The sequence below is a fragment of the Gorilla gorilla genome, chromosome 12 (assembly GCF_029281585.2).
Source record: "Gorilla gorilla gorilla isolate KB3781 chromosome 12, NHGRI_mGorGor1-v2.1_pri, whole genome shotgun sequence".
Lineage (NCBI taxonomy): Eukaryota > Metazoa > Chordata > Mammalia > Primates > Hominidae > Gorilla > Gorilla gorilla.
In genome coordinates this window covers 118,537,357-118,561,791 of record NC_073236.2, presented here as the reverse complement: position 1 = coordinate 118,561,791, position 24,435 = coordinate 118,537,357, and the positions used below count along the sequence as shown (strand labels likewise).

The following is a 24,435-nucleotide window of genomic DNA, read 5'->3' as shown; positions in this document are numbered from 1 at the left end:
CGTATGTTCTCTCATTTAACAATCTGTGGAATGGAGGAACTTGTCTTTATTTTATACGCAAGAAACCGTGGCTTGGGTAGGTTAAGAATGTATCAAAGATTACGAAGCTGGTAAATGGAGAAGCCTCCTCCCTCTAGCTTCAGGGATTTTTTTGCACTCTCTCTCAGTGCTGCAAGAGCCTCTAAATATCTGTTATCTCTGGGAAGCCAGTTTTCTCTTTTGCCTTTTATACCAGACATAGCTTCCTTTAGAAATATATGGGCGTATTGTAACTCTCATAGAAGTTCTTTCATCAGTGGGCTACAGAAGGTCCTGAAATTTCTCAGGAGAACTTAATTCTAAAATTCTGTTAGAAGGAACACCCCACCAAAAGCCAGAACCATCAAAACTGAACAAGCGTCTAGTTTATCAGGCATGTGGTCTTCTCTCAGCATATCTTATACTGAGAGTAATAGGATAATAAAAATGTTCTCAGTATGCACCGCCAGCTTACTTTATTTCAGATATTATTAAACTAGTCTTCTCTCAAACCTCCTATTAAAAAAACCCACAAAACTCTTGAAAGAAGAATGATAAATGCTTTAAAAGTCCATCATTGAGCCAATAAGAAAGTTACATTCATATGGCCCAAAAAGCATGAAAGCAGAAGTGAGAGGGTGAGAAAATTATAGAATGTAACTTTTTCACTGAGGCCACCTACTGCTTCCTGGGATGAGCTTCAGATTTTAAGGCTGGGATAAGAAGTCAATACAAAGAGTTCACCTTGTGTGGTGGGTCTAATAAGAGCCCATTGTGTAAAAGCCTATAACCTAAGAAGAGGTTCTAAAACACTACAGAAATCCTTACCAATTCTATTTATGTTTTTTGTTTCCCCAACATTAGGTTGGCCCATGTCAGAATGTTGATTCTTGACTATTATTGACCTATAAGTGTGGCAGTTTCATGTGATTTAATGTAATAGAATGTCATTGAGATTTTTGCTCCTGGCTGTATCTCCAATGCCTAGAAGAGCATCAGGTACATAGTAGGTACTGAATAAACATTTGTTGATGGGATGAATGAATAAAATCAAATTGGAAACCAATCATCAAAAACAAGTAGAATAACTGCGTATGTGAGTTAAATCACATTTAAACAACCCATAACAAAAGAAGAATTGATAATAAAAATGAAAGGAAATCTAAGTTTAATATCTGCTAGAAACAGAAGGAAAAAATAGGAAGCAGGTGGTGATCTCTTGGAGTTGCCTTTAGTGAGATTTGACCAGATAACTGGGTAAACACATTGACTTCTAGTCTCCCCACTGTACTCTTCTTAGCTGTTATTTGCCAGCTTGAAATTTCTGATTTTCATTACCATCTGAATAACACAGATATTAAAAAATTAAAAAAACTTGTCTTTTCAATGTTTATAACCAAATGTAATTTCCTTGAGTAATGTACAAGTTCATATTCATAAGAGAAATATGGAATCTCAATTAAAAGTCCTATGATGTGGAGCTTTGAAGCCCTCCTTTCAAGAGTTATCCAAGATTATGTGACGTTTCCTCACCACCCCGTCTCTCTTTCATATTTAATCAGATACTGAGATTAGAGATGCAATTTCCTTTTTGTGTCTAGGGAGGTTTATCAGAATGCTGCACACTATTACTTCCACTCTGCTTCTCCTCATCCCCAGGTTATAGGACCAAAGTGTCTATCTTACAGTTATTCATTGGAAATTATTTACTTTCTTGATTTAATGAACAAAAATACTGTGAAGTCACATTTTGTGTGGTGGTTAAGTTCAAAAGTCAACAAGTAAGGTGAAAATCATATATCGTTAAAACTTCACATTAAAACCTTTCTGCTACCCATAAATTAAAATATGCAAAGTTTTAAATGTACAATCTTAAGTAGTATTCCTGTGTACTGGATGAGAACCACTGAATTAACTAAAGACATAAATAAGAGAGAAGCATATCAGTAGATGTACAGCTATTCAATCCTCTGTCTTAAACAAGACTATGAAATTCATGGGGAGGACCATCGGGTAGGTGGAGACTCCTAAAGTACTTTTTGTTTTAATGGTATGTCTCTACCTGTATTACATGTGCATGTATTTATTCATATTGAGGATGACATATTGCATTTTATGTGGGAGTCAGGGCCTAACCCTAGGGCTGAGGATCATGCATCTGCCTTTCTTTCTTTCTCTTTCTTTCTTTCTTTCTTTCTTTCTTTCTTTCTTTCTTTCTTTCTTTCTTTCTTTCTTCCTTCCTTCCTTCCTTCCTTTCTTTCTTTCCTTTTTTCTTTCCTTTCTTTCTTTCTTTCCTTCCTTCCTTCCTTCTTTCTTTCTTTCTTCTTCTTTTTTTTTTTTTTTTTCCTGAGATGGAGTCTCCCTCTGTCGTCCACGCTGGAGTGCAGGGGCATGATCTCGGCTCACCGCAACCTCCGCCTCCTGGGTTCAAGAGATTCTTTTGCTTCAGCCTCCTGAGTAGCTGGGACTACAAGTGCACGCCACCACGTCCAGCTAATTTTTGTATTTTTTTTTAGAGATGGGATTTTGCCCTGTTGGCCAGGCTGGTCTCAAACTCCTGACCTCAAGTGATCCACCTGCCTCGGTCTCCCAAAGTGCTGGGATTACAGGCAAGAGCCACCATGCCCAGCTATGCATTTCTATTATATAAACAAAAGAGGTCATTGGGTACCAAATAGAGATTCAAGTTTTGGGCTAAATTGTTTACATACTGAACCCGCACAGCCAGAATGCCTCCTTCCTAGAAAAAGTGTGGTTGTGAGAGAGGTGAGTGGGCCTATTAGGTCCTGGGAGAGAGTGAGAACTTCAGCCTGTGGATGTATACCAGATCTGCTGTGAGGATGGCAACCTACTGTAACAAAGGTCTGTTCAGCCCAGACATGCGTGAGTGAGATTTTCAGCTGGGCCTGGGATTAGAGTCTAGGTGCTTTAGGTAATGCCAGATCTGTTAGAGATATTTTCTTCCAGAGTTCCCCCTTGTTCTCCACCGCTTCTGGGGCAGGAAGACTAAGAAGAGACCCAGTGGTAATTTTACCTTGAAGATAATAAAGCTACAGTTTAGGGTTCTGCAATTGCATGAGTCCCTTTCAATATATGGGGAGGAGTCTTAGCAATAAGATCAAATGATCATTTTTTCAAAATTTGTGACATTAAGATATTTTAAATGCAGTCAGCTAAGGCCACTCTTTCTTTCTCCCCAACTTCTCCAGACAAATCCTATTAGTTTGTTTTTGGTGGAGTAGTTGTAGACATTTCTGGGATCCAGCTAAGGGGAGAGTTGCATTGGAATTACGGTGAGTTGGGGTTTTGTGATTCACACATAAGTCACTTCCTGGCAGAGGTTAAGTTGTAGCTGACTGTCCTGTTGCATGAATGGCTTCCAGGATGCTCTTGCCACCTGCTGAGATGACCTGCCTGGTGCTGGCAGGAGGATGTGAGGCCAGAAGCTATGCTGCCATGTGAATATGTCTTACACAGCCCGGCACTGGATGCCGACGGGCAGTGGAGGAGAAACATGAAGAGAAAAAGACTAAGTTATGGTTCCTTCCCTGCCTTGAAAATGATGTCATAAAATTGTTGGCATGTACAGCTGAAAATGTAGGAAACGTACCAAAAAAAGTATGTTAGGCAGTTAATTAATACAAATATTGTGTGCTTTATCTTCATTTTATGATGTTTGTGGTATTTGTCAGTTTTCTAAAATTTGCGTGCTATGATATACTTTGTCTTTTCTTTATAAGTAAATATTCACTTTTATGCAAAATTTTGTTTTTGTAACTTTGCATTCATTTCTAAAATGGGCTGTCAAAATTGTACATAAACTTCAGGTCTCACTATAGCTGCATCTCTGCAGGCTGGACTCTTGGCCAAAGAATGTTTCCACACCCTACCAAGGCTTTTCTTGCTTGCTTAGGACATTCATCCACTGCAGGGCCATGTGTCTCACGAGCTTCAGAGGTCACCAATCTTTTAAAGGCTACCTGAAATTGAGGACAGGTTGCAGTGCCCAGAGCTGGGTAGCATATGAAGTCTGGCCTCTGATCTTTGACAGTAAACTCTCTCTTTTTATAGGGAAGAACAAAGAGTGGCCAGTGTGCAGACCATGAACCAGAAGGAGGAGGCTGCTTTCCTTCTTATTTGGGAGAAAAAAGACAAATGAATACTTTGCTTTCATTCCCAGTTGCCCCTGTCTTGTGTGACCCAGAGGGTGGCAAAATCAGATAGAAATTCTTTCCCTAGACAGAGGCGATCTTCAAAGCCATTGTTAGAGAGAAGTACTGCTAGTCTAGGAGGCAGAAGACTCAAGTTCTTATTCATCAAGCTACTTCTGCCTCCCTGTGATTTACATTCCTGTTCTGTAAGATGGGAATTTTAGTCCCTTGCTTGATTGTGTTAAAGGACGTATTACACAATGCTGGCTACAGAGCCACAGAAACGTGAAATTCACTAAGTCCGTGTAAGAGATTTGATGAGTAGAAGAAAGTATTAAGGATAAAAATCAATACTGTTATTTAGCTAAACTTTCAGAAAATATTTTCCTGGACTAGCCGTGGGCTACAATAGGGGGGTCCGGATTAATTATGGTCAGGGAGGCTCAGAAGATCTGGAGTTCTATAATAATGCAGTCTAATTCATGGGGGCCAATTTGTTCAAGCCTAGCCATGTTTGTCAGTATAATTGAAAGGAGAATCATCAGATTCCAAGTGCCCCAGCCAGTAGCAGACCCAGGGGACTGTGCTCTCGTTCTGCCGGGAGACCTCGCTAGGCTGCTTGTTTCCAGGCTGGCAGGAAGGGAGGAAACCTTCTTTCTGGATTTTGGGCTGCCTATTAATCAACATCACTTTCGTCATTAATATAAAGGCATCCTCAGCTGCACATTTTGAGGAGCTTCCAACAATTCGTTTTTCCTCTGGTTACAGAAAAATCAGCCTTCATAATGAGGAGGAAAGCTGTGTTTTTCACAGAGCTAAATATTAATTCTTTCAGTTTGTCATTTACATATCCCTCAAATTAGGTTTACTTTTTCAATTTACATGACTGAAGCCCCACAGCTAGAAGATATACAATTAACACTCTTTCTCTGGGTAGGGTCAGAGGGCCTGCTTTGTGGGCTCAGGTTTCTCTGAAGACAGTCGCTGAAGGTACATGAGAAATGGAAATTTAATTGGCATAACTAGGAGGATCTCCTTGAAGGCTGAGAAGATTTTCCTCGGCCGGTTGTTTCCACACAAACAATGTTGGCCAGGGAGTGATTCCACTTTCATGTCTCTTCCCTCCACAGAGGGGAAGCGCCAGCCACTGCCTGTATGCCTTTAGGGACAGGCCCCACTCTTCTCTGCCAAGATCAAGGAGTCCAGTGGCCACTCAGGGGGTATTGTCTCTTTGCCAGAGCTAGTGGTCTGCATGTGTCAACTAGATCTTCACCAAGGTTTATAGATGCCTTGCTCAAAAACTCGCCTTGATGTTAAAACGGATGGACTGAGTACTTTCTCCTGCAAGAAGCCTGTATGGATGTCCCAATACCTCTTCTCTTCCTCCCTCCCACTATTCCCTCCTTCCCTCCATTACCTCCTCCCCTTCTTCCCCTCCCTTCCTATCTCCTTTCTTCTCTGCTTCCCTCCGTCTCTTCCTCCCTCACTTCATTTCCTTCTTCCCTTCTTCTGCCTCCTTACCTCCCCCTCCCTATCTTCTTTCTTCCTTCCCTCCATTCCTTCTTCCCTTCCTCCCCCTCCTTCCCTCCCTCTCTTCCTCCCTATCTTCTTTCCTCCCTCCCTTTCCCTTCCTCTCTTTCCCTCCTTGCCTTTCATGTCTAGTGTCTATGTGCTAGATGCTGCTAGATGCTGGAAATACTACGATGACAAAGACGCAGGCTGGTGAGGGAGACAGAAACAGGCATGCTTAAGGCAGTCTGATAACCATCTCCATAGAGGAGAGGACAGGGTTCTGTGGCACAAAGAGGAGCCAGGCCAGCGGGATGGGTCTTACCTCTGAAATCTCTCAGCACCCACTGTTGACTGTCGATACCCGACACTGGATTTTCCGGTACCTCTTGCCCTATTATTTATCCGAAAGGTGTCTGTGATTCTGGTCTTAGACAGGCCAAATTAAATATTCACGAGTTCATTTTTCTCACCTATAAAACAGAAATAGCAAAACCTGAGTTCAGTCATGCCATGCACTTAGAATTCCAACCACAGCAAATGCCTCCTGAGCCATGAGTGGTATCAAATAGGGGTTAGGCTGCTATTTGACCTTTCTCTGTAAGTGACAGTTCATGTCATAGAATTACCTCTGATTCTTAAGGACTTAGAAGACCTCCTTGGAAAGCCAAGGCAAAAAAAGGTTCATGGTGTTGGATTCTTCTTAAGACTGCTGAGTAGCTGGATTTCTTTTCTGGATGCCTTCTGAGGTCATTTGAAGTTAATAAGGTGGGCAGTGTCAGCTTTTCATTTTGATCGGGTGAGAAGAATCAAAGTCAAAATTTTGTATCTACACAGCTGGTGGTTCTATTATACATATATATATATATATATATATATATAAAATTTTGGCATTTGGCTTAGTGCTTAATCTATGTTTTCTCAATTAAAAAGAGAATGTCTTGGTGGCAAAGAGTGCTGAGTCTAAGGTCAGACAGAGCCTGATTCAAGTCCTGAATGTACCAGCTGTATAAACTTGAGCAAGTCACTTCATTTCTCTAAAGCTCAGTCTCCGTTTCCTCTCTCTCAAGTAGAGACAATTGCACTACTACCTTAGAGGAATATTGTGATTTCTAAGTGCTCTTGTCAGGCCTTAAATATGCAATAATTATTTATTATTACAGAATACCAAATGTATGCATGCTGTGCACTTGTGAATCAAAGCATATGCCTGTGGTTTTCATGTACATTAGACAAAGCTTCTTGGCACACTTCACCTCACAGAGGGCAACTTCGAGGTACATTAATTGGTGTGGTGGCTACTTGTAAAAGACACTCAAAGGGCTGTCTCTTCAGCCCCTCTTCTCTAATAATTGTCTCTCCTCATCCTTAATGTGGCCATATGAGACTCACTGTGCTGATAGAGTGATTCTTTTCCTTAGCCATAGCTTATTGGCTCAAGGTTCAGACTTAGGAGCCAGGGAGTTGGGTGAGGTTCTTTCTTTGACCTATATCAGTCAAAACCATAGTCCAGGAGATGTTAGAGTAGCCGTTCTTCCTGCCATGTGGACCTGAGAAGCACAAGAATTTGGCCTGGAGAGAGAGAAAGAGGAAGGAAGGAAGGAAAGAAGGAAAGAAGGAAGGAAGGAAGGAAGGAAGGAAGGAAGGAAGGAAGGAGAAGGGGAAGGGGAAGGGAAGGGAAGGAGGGAAGGGAAGGGAAGAAGGAGGGAGGGAGGAAGGAGGGAGGGAGGGAAGAAAACGAAAAAGGGGGAAAAGGAGGGAAGGAGGGAGAAAGGGGAGAGAAAGGGAGGGAGGAAAGAAGAAAGAGAAGAAAGAAAGTAAGGATGGAAGTGAGGAAGAGATGAGTAATGGATGTGCCGAGAGGAGTGGGAATATGAGCCGGGCAATGAATCCCAAGTTATATCTTGTTCCATTTATTCCTGAGATCTAGTCGTATTCCAGTTTCTATGCTTTTTAAGATTATCCAGCAGCATTTTAATAATTCATCTCTACTTTTACTTAAGCTATGGAGAGTTGGATTTTCTAAGTAATACCTTCTTCCGCACATATTACACCAGGGAGAGTGCCTAGCACAGATGTCTAGCTGATATTAACTGCTAATAGACATTACACCCACCTGGTCTTCCTAAATAGTTGGTCATCATCATTATGATGACATTAGAGAGTGGATACATGAGTTTAAAAATTACTTTGTATTTTATTGTTCTTTCTCTGAGTTAGTTCCCGCTGAATGAAAAAACAAACAAACAAACAAACAAAAACAAAAACAAAGGTAACATGTTCTTAGTCCAGAGGTAGTCAGAACTAGCCTAGTCATATGAATAAGAGAAAATCTGGAATGGTGTTGTAGCTGCAGAAATTGGCAGTTTCTAACCCAGGGTCCCAGGAGATTAACAGACCAGGAGCACAAAAAGAAAAGTTCAGTAGAGCAGAGGTTCTAAGGGGCTTGCCTGCCCCTCCAAGTACTGCTGGAACCACAGTCCTGAGATGCTATCAGAGTCGTTTGTCACAGGGAAGAAGATGATCCTGGAAAAAGACGTTCCAGGGTCCTGGGTTCCAAAGAACCCCCACTCTTACCATATGCTATACCTGCAGAGCTAGGAAGCCAAGATCCATCTCTCCTCTGGGGTGGTGGGATAAGTAAGTGGGTAGAAGCATAGACTCCAGAGACAGCTGGAAACTCCCTGAGTTTCAATCCTGGCTCTTATGTGTGATTTTGGGCAAGTTAGTTGATCCCTTTGCCTTTCAATGTCTTTATCTGTAAGATATGGATAAGACTATTTTCCTACAAAGGTCTAGGAGAGGATTAAATGGGTTAGTATATGAGTGTTTGGTACCTAGTAAGACCACATGAATATTAGCGTTATTGTTCCTGCTGCTGTTAGTATTACTAACAACAGCAGCCCTGCGAGCTCACAATCCACAAGGAGGCAGCACTGAGAGTCCTAAAAGCTAACCAATGCAGGCAGTTCCAAAGTAAAGGTATTCACAATGAGGATTATGGAAATTGAGTAGAAGTTCAGGGAAGACGTCCTCATCTTGAAATCTCTTGCTTGGAGGGAGCCTTAGTTTTCCTCTTGTCCAATAGCTGATGAGACATATGAATTTCATTTATAATATTCCTGTCACACAATTGTCCAACACATCTTTGCACCACTTTTCAGTGAGGAACTTGTTTTTTTCAGGTTAAAGATATCTTATTAAATGGTTTTGCCAGGTAACAAGTCACAGAAGCTACGGAACTAGAAGTCAAACTTTACTCTTCCTTCTGTCTTATAGCATTTCTTTGCCCCTCATTCATTGACTAAGTCTTATTAGTTCTCCCCACCTACACCCCAAATGCAAGATAACTTGTACTTCCTGAAAGGACATGGTTCATAAAGACCATACATAGCTGAAAACTTGTAGAAGTTAAGACTAAACCTCTGAAGGTAGCCGTGTTTGTTTGCCAGCTAACATGTCACTGGCATCTGGTTAGAGTATGAACAAAGCTTCAATTCATTTGACCTAATAGTTTAGAAAAGAACCATATCAATGCATTTTGCATTCAGGGATTCACATGATTTCAAATTGTCTGTATGAAACAAAACCTTGTTAATATTTTATCTCAATTTTTTTACATCTATATAATTGAATGTACCTGAGATGGCTCCTGAATCTGTCCCTTCCTCTACATCACCGCCTCTCCTTTACTTTACTCATCATCTTTTTGTGCATTGTTGAACCTACATTTTACATGGTGATTACGATGTCTGTCTATGTGTCTGTGTTCCCATTAGTCTATATATTGAAGAGTAGGGAAGAATTTCTGTTGATATTTTTTCTCCATCTCTCTTCTTGCTTGGAAATGAGTACACACATTCACACACACACACACACACAAAATCTGAAAATATTTTTAATTTTATTTTTATTTATTATTATTATTTTTTGAGATGGAGTTTCACTCTTGTTGCCCAGGCTGGAGTATAGTGGCGCGATTTTCGCTCACTGCAAACTCCGCCTCCCAGGTTCAAGTGATTCTTCCACTTCAGCTTCCCGAATAGCTGGGATTACAGGCGCCCACGACCATGCCCAGCTAATTTTTTGTATTTTTAGTAGAGATGGGGTTCCATCATGTTGGCGAGGCTGGTCTCAAACTCCTGACTTCAGGTGATCTGCCTGCCTCGGCCTCCCAAAGTATCTGAAAATATTACTCTCTGTACACACATTCACACACAGTATCTGAAAATATTACTTCATTCAATCTTCCCAACAGTTCTAGGAGGCAGGTGGATATTATCTTCATTTTTCAAATTAATCAATGAGGCTCAGGGAGTTTAATAAAATTGTGTAAGGTCACAAAATTCACAAGTGATAGAGGCATCATTTCAACCCAAGCCTCTGACTCCAAAGTCTATTTTCTATCTACCATGCCAGAACTCTATTTTCAATATTTCCCTTGCTCATTTGAAGCTCCTTAAAGACAGAAACTGTGCCTTTCCACTTTTATTTTGGTAGCCTTTAGCATAGTAAGCCACAGCCACATCCAGGCTGGCATTCACAAAAATTAATAACTGATGTGTTGGTTATTCCTAGAGAATAGTAGAACATGACCTGGAGAGATGAGGAGTGCTTAAAAGTGGAGCAATTTGTTCAGAAGTGATGGTGATTAGGTATGCCTGTCTTTCGAAAATGTTACTGCCAGGGCACAGGGTTCTACTAAGCATAATTCTTGTCATTGTTTCCCAAAATGATGTAAGCCAAACTGAAAGTCCCTAAGACCTGGCAGTGATTTTGATGTTCACTCAGCTACCTGTTTAGTTGTTGACCTTGGTAACTGGTTTGGGGTAATCGATCAAAGGGAAAAGAAAGAAACCGAACCTTGGAGTAAGGGGCCAAGCCTAGTGGAGTCTTCCCCTTTTCTGTACCTCACCGACCTTGTTCAGCAAGCCTGGCACATTTTTTCTTCTCAAAGTCACCAAGTCACTCTCACCTGAGGGCTTTTGCCCAGTTGCTACTTATGCCTGGAAATTTCTTCCTCTGTTCTTCTTCTACCCAAATTCCTATTTGCCTTTTGGGTCTCAGCCTAAATGTCTCTTGTTTAGTGAGGTCCTTTCTGACTCTTCAGTGTAGGTAAGAATTTCTGTTAAGCTCTTGCTGAAATAATCCTTAATACCTAGACATTAATTACATAACTGTTTGCACTAGCATTTGGTATCTCTTTTGCATAGTAGACTATGAGCTACTTGAAGGAAGGGACTGTGTCTATTTATCACTTGTCAGACACAGAGCTCCATGTTTTGTACATGATAGGTGCTTAATAAATATGGATCCATGGGTAGATGAATAGATGGGGGATAATAGGACCATCTCCCTATTTCTCCCACTAGAAGAAAATGAAGACAGAGAACAAAAGAGGTGATTTTCACTTTCATCTGGAGAACATAATGTTTCAATAAGAGAGAAGAGATTTCATTTTCTAGATTTTTGTTTTCAGAACGTTTGTCATTTAAATTCTCATTTTATTTGCCAGTACACTTATATTACTCCAAGAATGAAATTGAATAAATAAATTTTTGAGTAACCCAAGGTGACCGGGAAGCCTAGGCTGCCCGAACTTGCTAGAGGTGAGCAGTCTGCAAGCATCAGGACAGGCAGAACACTCCGTCTGCCTTTGAACTGACACTTTCTCCTTCACTGTTATCTTTAAATGTCAGATGTAAGTCTGGGAATTGCCCTCATCTTCAGTTCTGGAATGTGATGGGTTTTAAATCTTAAACAATGAAAACAACAAGGGCCTAAGTTAAAATGAAAACTCCCCTCTTTTTATTCAACATGTTCACAAGTTTTTAGGACTCGTTCATTTTCCATCTTCTAAAACAAAAAGGGTGGTTCATGCTCACAATAAAGACACTATTGGGCACAGAATATAGGGAACCAGACTGGTGTAGAGAATGACAGAGAGCCCCAAAGAGCTTTTAGACTCTCATTAGGAGTCTGGAATGATATAGAATTTAACATGTAAATAAGCTGACCATGTTTTTTATCTTCCCTAACTGAGACACTTGTGAGAGTAAAAGGAGGTGATAATTATTAATCTGGACTAACCTGTGTAAACGTGTACTGTCTGGGCTAAACCTGAACATATGTCCATCCTTTATTTAATAGCACTTTGCAAGAACAATGAAATAGATAGCTCCATGTAGTACGTGACTCATTCGTTGCTAACTGAATTTTACAGTTGATAATACTCTAGAAGTTCAGAGAAGGAGGCGGGTGGTATCACTGCCTAATGCTGGGTGGTTAGTGAGGGCTGTAATAAGAAGATATATTCTGAGCTGCATTTGAGAGGATGAGCAGATAGAGAGGTAGGTAAGGAGAGCAGATTCCCTCATGTGCATGAGAGGACAGAGATGTTTTTCAGCATAAAATGCTGAAATCCACTGATCTTGATTATTTAGCCTGAGGTGAAATTTGTGAAAATTATCAATATTTCACACAGAAGAAAACACTCTCTCTTTCCAGCCATGTTTGCAGTTGAATTCTCTAGCCCCACAGCAAACTCAAACCCTCCAAAGATGAGCCTGTATGTGCCAGAGGCAGTGCCCCAGTGATACCTCTCTTTCTCATCCTTGCCTCTTTTTCTTTCTTTCCCTTTCCCCCTTCACTCTCCTTTCGTCTTCCTCTCCTTCCTACCCTCTTTCTACTTTCCTTCTATGAGCATGTATGCCACACACACCCATTTATACTCCATCCTGTTTCTGCCCAGGTCATGAGGACCAGGGCAACAACAACAGCAACCAGGACACACTAGACTGTTAGAGCTATCATTGTAAAATAAAGAAGCTGCAACTCTGTGGGTTGGGGTGACTGATCGGCTCCTGTCCAGGGAGCCTGATCTCTTCTAGCCTCCTGAAATTCCCTCAACACTATCTTCAGAAGAAAAACTCCCAATGGCTGAAGACCCAGCTGGGGCACTTCCAAAGAAAGTCACCTTCTTTGTCTCTTTCTTATCTCCAAGTCAAGGCTTAATACCCTTTTTAGAAGAGAGCCTGATCTGTATTTCAAGAGGATTTCTTTTAAGACAATCAAATTGCTAAGCATCATTGTTCTGGTTCTGCTTGGAGAGCTCACTAACTTGCAGCTGTGACCTGTAAGCTCTGCTCCATCAAGGCAGCTTGGAGGGAGCTGTATTGACAGAGGGATGTGAATTCCCGGAGCCTCCAGGACCCTGCCCAGTTAATACGGATGGAAAGGCAGGGCATTTAAGTATATTAGCAGTAGGCTTTTAGTTTTTATCTTTGTGAAAAATGCGTATTTTGTAAGTAAAAAAAAAGTAAAAGTAAAAGAAGTAAACATTTAAAGTAAAAGAATGTTTCACAATTTATAAGTGGTTTTGAGTGTCTTTCATAGTAATATTTGCATATTCTTTTCTTCCTCTAGGAAGTAATAGGCAACACTGTCTCTACCACCCACTTCCCTGCCTTTGGTTCTATGGGTACTGGCTTCCCAGAAGGAAGGAGGCCTGCAGAGAGCATGTGCATCACTGCAAGCTGCTAGAAGGAAGGGAAGTCTGTTAAGAGAGAAAGAGAAAATATTGATTTTTAAGCCAGAACTGTGGAAGGCTGCATATTCTTTCCTGGGGAGTAGAATAGGAGGCTAGAGATCTTCTGGAAAATTCCACTCATGGGATATTGGGTGGAATATCCCACTCATATCTGGTTAACAAGACATTTCCACTTCCACTGGTGTCTGGTTCACAAGAATCTCTGGGAGAGTTCAGAATCAGCTGGCCATGATCAGGCTGGGTTCTGATTTCATGTCTATCTTCCCCTTTGCTCATTTCACTGGAGCCACATGCTTTCTTCTTGCAGTGAGGGATGTTCTTTTGGGAAGAAGGCTTAGTTACAGATGTGGTCCGCTTTCAGCGTTCATCATTTTACAGTGCCTGGCTGTTTTTGATCATGGGCTCATTTGCTGGCCTTTTATGTTTGTTTGTTTGTTTGTTGTTTACCTTTTAAATCAAATTTTACAATGTCACATTGCTTCATGAACCAAAGTAGTTATAAAAGGCATGATAGTAACTGATTAATGAGTTAAAACAAGTTCTCATTTAATGACTATTCTCAAGGCATTGTGTCAGCCACTGTAGAGAGACAGCGGTGGCTGTATTAGTTCATTTTCATGCTGCTAAGACATACACGAAACTGGGAACAAAAAGAGGTTTAATTGGACTTACAGTTCCACATAGCTGGGGAGGCCTCAGAATCATGGTGGTAGGCAAAAGGCACTTCTTATATGGTGGCAGCAAGAGAAAAATGAGGAAGAAGCAAAAGCGGAAACCCCTGATAAACCCATCAGATCTCGTGAGATTTATTCATTATCATGAGAATAGCATGGGAAAGACTGGCCCCCATGATTCAGTTACTTCTCCCTGGGCCCCTCCTACAACATGTGGGAATTCTGGGAGATATAATTCAAGTTGAGATTTGGGTGGGGACACAGCCAAACCATATCATTCCATCCCTGGCCCCTCCAAATCTTATGTCCTTACATTTCAAAACCAGTCATGCCTTCCCAACAGTCCACCGAAGTCTTAACTCATTTCTGCATTAGCCCAAAAGTCCACAGTCCAAAGTCTCATCTGAGACAAGGCAAGTCCCTTCCATCTATGAGCCTGTAAAATCAAAAGCAAGCTAGATACAATGGGGGTACAGTATTGGGTAAATACAGCTGTTCCAAATGGGAGAAATTGGCCATAACGAAGGGGTTACAGGGCCCACCCAAGTCCAAAATCCAGCAGGGAAGTCAAATTTTAAAGCTCCAAGATTATCTCCTTTGAGTCCAGGTCTCACATCCAGGTCACACTGATGCAAGAGGTGGGTTCCCATGGTCTTGGTCAACTCCACCAATGTGGCTTTGCAGGGTATAGCCTCCCTCCCAGCTGCTTTCATGGGCTGGTGTTGAGTGTCTGTGGCTTTTCCAGGCAAATGGTGCAAGCTGTTGGTGGATTTACCAATCTGGATCTGGAGGATGGTGACCCTCTTCTCACAGCTCCACTAGGCAATGCCCCCATAGGGACTCTGTGTGGAGGCTCTGACCCCACAATTCCCTTCTGCACTGCCCTAGCAGCAGTTCTCCATGAGGGCCCTGCCTCTGCAGCAAACTTTTGCCTGTGCATCCAGGCATTTCCCTACCTCTTCTGAAATCTAGATGGAGGTTTCCAAACCTCAATTCTTCAATTCTGTGTATGGGCAGACTCGACACCATGTGGAAACTGCCAAGGCTTGGGGCTTCCACCCTCTAAAGCCACAGCCTGAGCTCTATGTTGGCCCCTTTCAGCCACAACTGGAGCAGCTGAGACACAGGTCACCAAGTCCCTAAGCGGCATACAGCACGGGGACCCTGGGCCCAGCCCACAAAACCACAGACCTCCAGGCCTGTGATGAGAGGGGCTGCTGTGAAGGTCTCTGATGTGGCCTGGAGACATTTTCCCCGTGGTCTTGGGGATTAACATTAGGCTCCTTGCTACTTATGAAAATTTCTGCAGCTGGCTTGAATTTCTCCTAAAAAAAATGAGTTTTCCTTTTCTACTCCATCATCAGGCTGAAAATTTTCTGAACAAAATTTATGCTCTGTTTCCCTTTTAAAATGGAAAGTTTTTAACAGCACTCAAGTCACCTTTTGAATGCTTTGCTGCTTAGAAATTTCTTCCTCCAGATACTCTAAATCAACTCTCTGAAATTCAAAGTTCCACAAATCTTTAGGGCAGAGGCAAAATATCACCAATCTCTTTGCTAAAACATAACAAGAGTCACCTTTGCTCCAGTTCCCAACAAGTTCCTCATCTCCATCTGAGACCACCTCAGCATGGACCTTATTGTTAATATCACTGTCAGCGTTTTTGTCAAAGCCATTCAACAAGTCTCTAGGGAGTTCCAAACTTTTCCACATTTTCCTGTCTCCTGAGCCCTCCAAGTCTCTAGGAGGCTCCACACTTTCCCACATTTTCTTGTCTTCTTCCGAGCCTGCCAAACTGTTCCAAACTCTTCCTGTTACCCAGTTCCAAAGTCAATTCCACATTTTCAGGAATCTTTTCAACAATATCCCACCCTACTGGTACCAATTTACTGTATTAGTTCATTTTCATGCCACTGATAAAGACATACCTGAAACTGGGAACGAACTGAGGTTTAACTGGACTTACAGTTCCACATGGCTGGGGAGGCCTCAGAATCATGGTGGGAGGTGAAAAGCACTTCCTATATGGTGGTGGCAAGAGAAAAATGAGGAAGAAGCAAACGCGGAAACCTCTGACAAACCCATTAGATCTTGTGAGACTTATTCACTATCATGAGAATAGCATGGGAAAGACTGGCCCCCATGATTCAATTACTGCCACCTGGGTCCCTCCCACAACACATGGGAATTCTGGGAGATGCAATTTAAGTTGAGATTTTGGTGGGGACACAGCCAAACCATATCACTGGCTTTCGGTGGAGATTATGCATTGGAATCTCCTGGGGAGCTTCTAATAAATACCTTACCCACTCAAAGCAGTCTGTAGATTCAACATAATCTCCATCAAAATCCCAGTGGCATTTTTTTCAGAATCAGAAAAATTCATTTTAAAATAAATATGGATTCAAAGGACCCCGAATAGACAACAAAATATTTAAAAAGAACAAAGCTAGAGGTGTCACAATCTTTAATTTTAAAACTTACTACAAGCTGTGGTAATCAAAAAAATCAGTATGGTACTGGAATAAAGATAGACATAGACCAGTGGAATAGAATAGAGAGCCCATAAATAAATCCTGGTTTATATGATCAAATAATCTTTGTGAAAAGTGCTAAGATCATACAAAGGGAAAAGAGCTTTTTCAACAACTGGTGTTGGGAAAACTAGATATCCACATGCAAAAGAATGACATTCTTATCGCATATACAAAAATTAACTCAAACTGGATTAAAGACTTAAACATGAGACCAAAAACTATAAATCTCCTAGAAGAAAACATAGGGGCATGGGGAAAAGCTTCATGACAATGAGTATGACAGTGAATTTTTGGATATGTCATCAAAAACACAGGCAACAAAAGTAAAAATAGACAAATGGGACTGCATCAAACTTAAAAATTTCTGTGCATCAAAGAACACCATCAGTGGAGTGAAAAGGCAAACTACAGATTGGGAGAACATATTTTCAAATCTGATAAAGGGTTAATATGTAGAATACATAAAGAAATCTTACAATTCAACAATAAAAAATAACACAACTAAAATATGGGCAAAGATCTTGAATAGACATTTATCCAAAGATAATATACAAATGGCCAATAAGCATGAAGAGATGCTCAACATCACCAATCATTAGAGAGATACAAATGAAAACCACAATGAGACACCTCTCACACCCATTAGGATGGCTACTAGCACTAAAACAGAAAATAAGAAGTGTTGGCAAGGATATGGAGAAATTAGAACTCTTATACACTGTCGGTAGAAATATAAAATGGTGCAGCTTCTGTGGAAAACAGTATGATGACTGCTCCAAAAATTAAACATAGAATTACTGTATGATCTAGTAATTCCAGTTCTGGGAATACAGCCAAAATAATAGAAAGTGGGATCTTGAAAAGACATCTGCACATCCATGTTTATAGCAGCATTATTCACAGTAGACAAGGGGTGGAACCATCCCAAATGTCCACTCACAGATGAATGAACAAAGACAGTATAACATATAACTATAATGGAATATTATTTAGCTTACTAAAGGAAAGAAATCCTGTTGCATGGTATACAACATGGATGAACCTTGAGAATATTATGTTGAGTGAAATAAGACAGCCATAAATAGACAAATACTGTATGAATCCACTTACATGAGGTATCTAAAGTAGTCAAATTCATGGAGACAGACAGTAGAATGGTGGTGGCTGGGGCAGGGGTTGGAGGGAATGGGGTCATTGTTTAATGGGTACAGAGTTTCAGTTTTGCAAGATGAAAATGTTCTGGAGGTACAACCATGTGAATATGATAACATTACTGAACTGTAAACTTAAAAATTGTTCAGATGGTAAAAAAAAAAAAAAGAAACACCCCAAAATAAAAATAAACAAAAATGCCTAGACCCCAACCTCAGACCATTTGCAGCCCAGTGTTGGTATTTCCATGAAGCCCCCAGATGACTAAGATGTGCTGCAGGGCTGAGAAGCTCCGCAGTAAAGAGATGCTGGGTGGGTAAGGACTGGTCTTGCCTGTGGGGAGTTCATTCATTCTCTAGAGGGAATGTGCAGTGTATATCTAGATCATCATATAATCAGTCCATTGTGATATGGTATGGGCCTTAGACTTACCAAGTGTCATGAAAAATCAGAAGGTAAAGACCTTCCTTGCAGTATGGGGTGAGTTTCCAGGCATTTGTGCCAGGCTATGAAGAAGCAATGGGGGTTGACAGGAGGGTGAAGAGGGGAGAGGGTCTCCAGCTGTCACAAAAGCACGAGGGTGGGTAAAAAAACCCTGGCATCATTAGGAAACAGAGGGATATCTAATTTCACTTGAGTATGTACGATGTGTGTGAGGGGGTTATAATGGGAATTACAATTTCAAAGACAAGCTGATGCCAGAGTGTGGAGGGTCTTGAATGTCATGCTAAGAAGATTATATATTATTCAGTAGACAATAGGGAGTCATTGCTTTTTTAGTAGGGGAATGAGAAAAGCTAAAACATCTGGGTGATTGAAAATCCAGAGTGATAAGAGCTATGTTTGAAGAAGATATATTTTACTCCTTTCTTAAATGACATATTCCAGCCAATACTTTAGAATTGCCTGTTTGCATTTCACGCAGGTTTTCAACACATGCTATTTCATCTTCCTCTGCCTGGTCCAGTGCCTCTGTTTCCTCCAACTTGAAGCTCCCTAGACCCCAATTCATCCAGTTGAGCAAGTAGAATTCACTCCACCTGGGTTCCCATCCAATGGGCCTAGTCACTTTGCAAAGCTAAAACAATCTGCTGCAAGCAACTCACTTAAGGGAGAGGCAATTTGTATTAGAAAGATTAGTGCTGACTTTCATCCACAGCAAAACCATTTTGCTACAACACAGCCCTTTTTGTAAGCAGGAGCCCGATCCTGCCACAGAGCCGAGCGTGAATGCTGCTGATCTCCTTGGACAAGACTGCTGGGGCCTTTGGGAAGAGCATGTGGCCACATGTCAGTTTGCTTCTTTGACAAGTCTCTACTGTCTTTACCCCAGAAAGCCTGGACAATTGTATTTTGTAAAATATTTTCAAATCTGCTTCCAGACCTTGACATTTTGAAACAACTAACCTGCTTTGTTTGAGAAATGCATTTAAATAAATTAATGAAACCACTGCTCTGAATGAATCCTTTCAGCCTGCTTACAGAGAAATTTTGAAAGGGCAATATTATCACTGACAAAAACCGCAGCATCTGAGCAATTTGATATCCAGAAAGCTGAGTAGGGAGGCAGAACATAATGACAGTTTTACCTATAGCAAAACCATTAAAGGTCGCTTACCAGAAGGACAGCTGAAATAGAATTTGTTTTCAAATTATAAGATTAAAGAACATTCCTTGAAGAAAGTATTATTATACAGTGTCAAAAGAAAGAGAGATTAAAATGGTTGGAAGATGCAATCACAGCTGAGATAAATTCTACTTTCTCTGTGGTTTGCACACCCTGCAGTCTCTCCGGCTCAATGGATTGGGTGGGTTGGAGAAATTAGCAAGTGCTCCTCTCTCTATACAAATCTTTCCCCCACTGAGAGTTCTTTTCCCCTCTGTTCTTACTGAAAACACACTTGCCTAACAGGCAACCCATGTGGAGGAGTGAAGGGTGTCTTTGTTAATGGTGCCCATCGGAGAGGACAACATTAAAAATTCTCTAAAATGAAGAGGGCAATTTTGAGTTTCCAAGTCATTAGGCAGGTTTATGACTTGTCCATTTGCAAAGGAGCTGATGGGACTCTCCACACAGCCATTTCACTTAAAATGGGCTCATCTTGCACATGGCTTTGTTCAGTCTTCCTCTCATGCCCAGAACTCTTCTGGTACAGGCTGAGGCTGCCTTTGGGAGACATTGGAAAGTCTATCCTGTCTCCCCTGCAGCACCATTTTACTTAAAATGCTATATAGCACCTCAACAAGACTATACATGACTCTTTGCAATGAGCAAGTTAAATCAAATAAAACCCCGCTCTATTACTACTGTCAATTCTACAACATGTATCATGCATAAGTTCTTCACAAATATTAGCTAAGAGTGAACCTGCACTACCTTCTTGAGTGGTAACTCAAAGGTGTTTTCTGCATTTTTAAAATATTTATTTGAATACACTCCTTGAAAACACAACTTTTTCTTTATGCAAGACTTTCGGTAACAGACATAATTTGTTCAAACCTAGACAAAACAGAGTGGCAAGAAATAAGAAGATTATGCAACTTGACTATTTGGAATGTAATAAATAATAATGTGCTGTTCTGAAAACACAAAAATAGAGAGTTTCTAAATACATTGTCAGACTGATCACCCAGTTCTTCCTTATTCAAAATGCCTGCTGCAAACATAAATGCCTGCTCAATGGCCACTGAACATCCTTTATGCCTCTTGTCTTCCTGGACCAGACAAGTTTTCTTGCTTCCTTGTGCCCTTCTTAAATGTTAGTTCTTTATGAAACTTGCCCACACCATCTCCTTTCTCAATGCGTGTTGGGGGTAGGAGGATTATGAAGAATTGCTGGAGAGCTGGGGCCAAAGTCAAGCTGTCTGGAGGCCAGAAGCTGGTTGGCACTGTCCTGTCTCAAGAATGCCTGGTCATCTTGCTTTTCCTTCCACTATCCTAGATAAAAAGACCACAGCATTATTGACAACCCAGCAGAGCTCCTTAGATGTCCCTGCTGCTGGAACCCACACTCCAAACTTGGTTTTACACCCCAGCCAGTAGAGCAAGAGCTATTGCTGTTGTGCTCTCTCTGGGAATCAGGAGGGTCTCCTTACAGAAGTCATCAATTGCCCCCTACCACACCCAAACAAAAACAACTTAATTTGAACTAAACTTCAATTACTCAGTTAAAAGCCAGACTTTTGATGTCATCCTTGTTTCTATTCTGTTCCTTTTAACTCCCATGTTTAATTCCAATCTCACCAAAAGTGGGTCTTGAAGTTTTAGCACCTTGTTTAGGAAACATGTCCTGTTTCTCAGAGATCCCAGTGAAAAGACAGATATTTTCTATCTATGTTACTACTTTGCCTACATCAGAGGCCAGAGATCAGGCTTGATATTTTGGTATATCTTTTTATTTGTCTGAATTTAGGATCAATTAAGAAAATAGACAAAAAAAAATCAGAAATAATGATTAGATTAATGTCAATTTTATTAATCACTAACCTGAATTTGAAAATGTGGATTAAATAGGCAGCTACAAATTACACCTTCCTCTGTTTTTTTCCAAGTCTAGACTTAGAGTCTACCCATATTTTGAGAGGCTAGACATACTAAAAAGGTGTTTTTAGCTGGATTTTCTGCCTCATATAACTCTATGAGGGAGTTCCTAATGGTACATCATCTTTTATAGATGAATAAATTCACAAGATAAGTAACTTATCCAACAGTCATAACTGCTGCCTTCAGCAAACTTATATCTCAGTGGAAATAGGAGATAAGCTGTTAATTATAAAATTATATTGGAATACACTAGATTAAAATTTAGAAAATAGAATGAAAGAGACCTAATTAGATCGTTTAGTCATGGGTGACTTTGAAGCTATGTCTGAGAGGTGAGCAGGCACCAACCATGAGAAAAGCATAAATCAAAGTAGGAAAACAACTAGCAAACTATCTAGTTGACATAGTTTAGATATTTGTCCTCACCCAAATCTCATTTTGTATGTAATCCCCAGTGCTGGAGGTGGGGCCTGGTGGGAGGTGTTTGGCTCATGAGGGTGGATCTCTCATGGCTTGGTTCTGTCTTCATGATAGTGAGTTCTCACAAGATTTGGTCATTTAAAAAAGTGTGTGGCACCTCCCTTTATTCTCTGTCTTGCTTCTGCTTTTGCCATGCATTGTGCCTGCTCCCCCTTAGCCTCCCACCATGATTGTAAGCTTCCTGAGGCCTCCCTAGAAGCTGAGCAGATGCCAGCAGGATGCTTTTTGTAAAATGTGCAAAACTGTGAGACAATTAAACCGCTTTTCTTTATAAATTACCCTGTCCCAATTATTTCTTTATAGCAATGCAAGAACATAACACACTAATGCATAGCAGTTATTTAATAAATGCTCATATCCCCTCCCTTGTCAATCCCTTCTTATAGAAACTTGACATGTATATCAGCCAAAAGTTTTAAAATCATGGTGAAGGAAACTATCTCTAAGACTGAAAAAATAAGTGATGAATATCAGAGGAGGCCTTACCTTGAACTAGAGAACATGCCTTATTAGAAAAGAGCAAATGTGATTGCAGTTTCAGGAAACTAGGGAATACCTTGGCTGTTACCCAAATGGGAGAGACCACCACCCAGCCCCTCCCAACAAAAGCCTGATCTGGCACTATGACAGGAAAGCATCTGGGATATGATGGTGTCCACCATCCATAAGACTCAAGATGAATAAACCAAAGGACTTGGCTAATGACATTCCTTAGAAAAATGTAGATATTTGTTCTACAACCAGTTTAAGGATCTTGACTCCTTACAATAATTTTGAGGGATGGATGAATAGATGGATGGATGGTTGGATGGATGGCCTGTCTCTATGACATCTCTAAGTGATTCTAATCATCACCTTACTATTGAGGACCAGCCAATTCATTCTGACAGATGCTAGGTTTAGAGTTTATAATACATTTTCCAGCACTCAGACAGGGGACCCATTAGGCTAGTAGTGGAAGCTGCACTTTCCGGCCAGCTATTTGTGGCAAAATGACTGTTCAATATATTTTGCAGCTCCTTGATAATCCATCCAGTGAATCTTCTATATTCTGTGGAGGACCTGGGAAATACTCCAGGAAACAAGGATAAAGCTAAGATGGTGTTACAAGTTACAAAAAGGGCAGATCCCTTTTATATGTTTTATGTGTTGGGACTATGCCTAAGAATTCATTTAAATGAAATGGCTTATTGCTAAATCATGGGCCCAAAGTAAGTTAATCTGGAGATTCTCCTTTTTAATGTAGCTCTGTCGAAAGTGACAATAACCTCCATAATTAAGGGAACTTTGAGAAGCTTGATTGTTTTAAGAATGTACTCAATAAATACCTGAGAAATACGAACATGATATTTTGGTAAGTAAATACAAAATTTTAGAATAAGATAAAAATAAGCCAGTGACTTTATGTATTTCCCCTGTCATCTTATTTATGCATTGAGGCCAAATCACTTTGAATTATATGAAGATCCATTGTCTCTTTCATAAAATAAAGAGATTTGTGAGAGAAAGGCCTAAGAGTTTTAGAGGACAGCCAGCTCAGTGTGAGCTCTTTGTTTAATATATAGAATGGAAAATTGGATGAATCCTAGGATGAATCAGTAGAAGTATGTATTTCAAGCTAAAGGAGGTGAGGTCACTATAACAGTAATCACATTTTGAGAAGAACATTCACAACCTAGAATATTCCCAATAAAAAGCTTTAAAATATCAAGGAATATAAAAACTGTGACATATAAGAAAATGTTTATGAGCCTAGAGATTTTAGGAATGTAAAAGAGATTTAGAGGCTGGGCGTGGTGGCTCACGCCTGTAATCCCAGCACTTTGGGAGACCAAGGCAGGTGGATCACCTGAGGTTGGGTGTTCAAGACCAGCCTGACCAACATGGAGAAACCCTGTCTTTACTAAAAATAGAAAATTAGCCGGATACGGTGGCACATGCCTGTAATCCCAGCTATTTGGGAGGCCGAGACAGAAGAATCACTTGAACCCAGGAGGTGGAGTTTGCAATGAGCCGAGAGCATGCCATTGCACTCCAGCCTGGGCGACAAGAGTGAAACTCCATCTAAACAAACAAACAAACAAACAAACAAACAAAAACAAAAAAAAAGAAGAAGAAATAAAAAAAGAGAAGATTTAGAGAAAAATGTTATTATTTAGACTCTGTCTGAAGTGAGTAGACTAAGGAATAGGGATGAAAATGAGAAGGAATAAAACTTCAGGTGTAAAGGACCTTCCCATGAATGGAACTGTGTGAGCTTCGTTTTTGGGCAAAAGGCAGCCACAGGAAATCTTAAGCATGGTGTAGAGAATCTTGGCAATGGGTAAGAGGTTGAACTACCAACTGGACCTCAACATGCCAGTGCAAGTTCACTGCTGGGCTTGTTCATAAGAATCATCCAAATGAGGTTGTTTAAAAAATAGGAATTCAGGGTGGGCCCAAGCAATCAAGGCCAAAGCGATGTGTGCCTTTATGCTGGTGGAGAGGGTGCCATGATCTGACATGGAATAGCAGGGACCAGGTGGAGTGAGGAGGTTTTGGCACAAGAGGAGATGAGGGTGGAGGTGGAGGCAGCCCGATGTTGGAGTCCGAGTGGGATGAGAAGGAAACCTGAACAGGCAAATGTGTTACAGCAGCCCAGTGTGGGGTGTCAGAGCCCAAGCAGGGTGAAGAGCAATGCTGGGGGCAGTGATGGCAGTCTGGCATGTGTGTTAGAGCCCGAACAGGGTGAGGAAAGCATCGTGCAGCCTGGCAGTGGGTATTAGAGCCTGGCATGGTGAGAAGTGTGTTCCTAAAGGGCAGAGCAGAGGCAGTGCAGAAG

At 40.9% G+C, this 24,435-nt stretch overlaps 1 long non-coding RNA gene across 1 annotated transcript in view; it reads left to right on the top strand.

Annotated features, from left to right (window-relative positions):
* The window catches only part of LOC129531803 (uncharacterized), a 72,597-nt gene extending 53,626 nt beyond the window's left edge, over nucleotides 1–18,971 (top strand). The window contains exon 3 of the long non-coding RNA XR_010130045.1: nucleotides 18,516–18,971. This is a non-coding gene — a long non-coding RNA (uncharacterized lncRNA). The remainder of the gene's footprint in view (nucleotides 1–18,515) is intronic.
* Nucleotides 18,972–24,435: the final 5,464 nt, after the last annotated feature.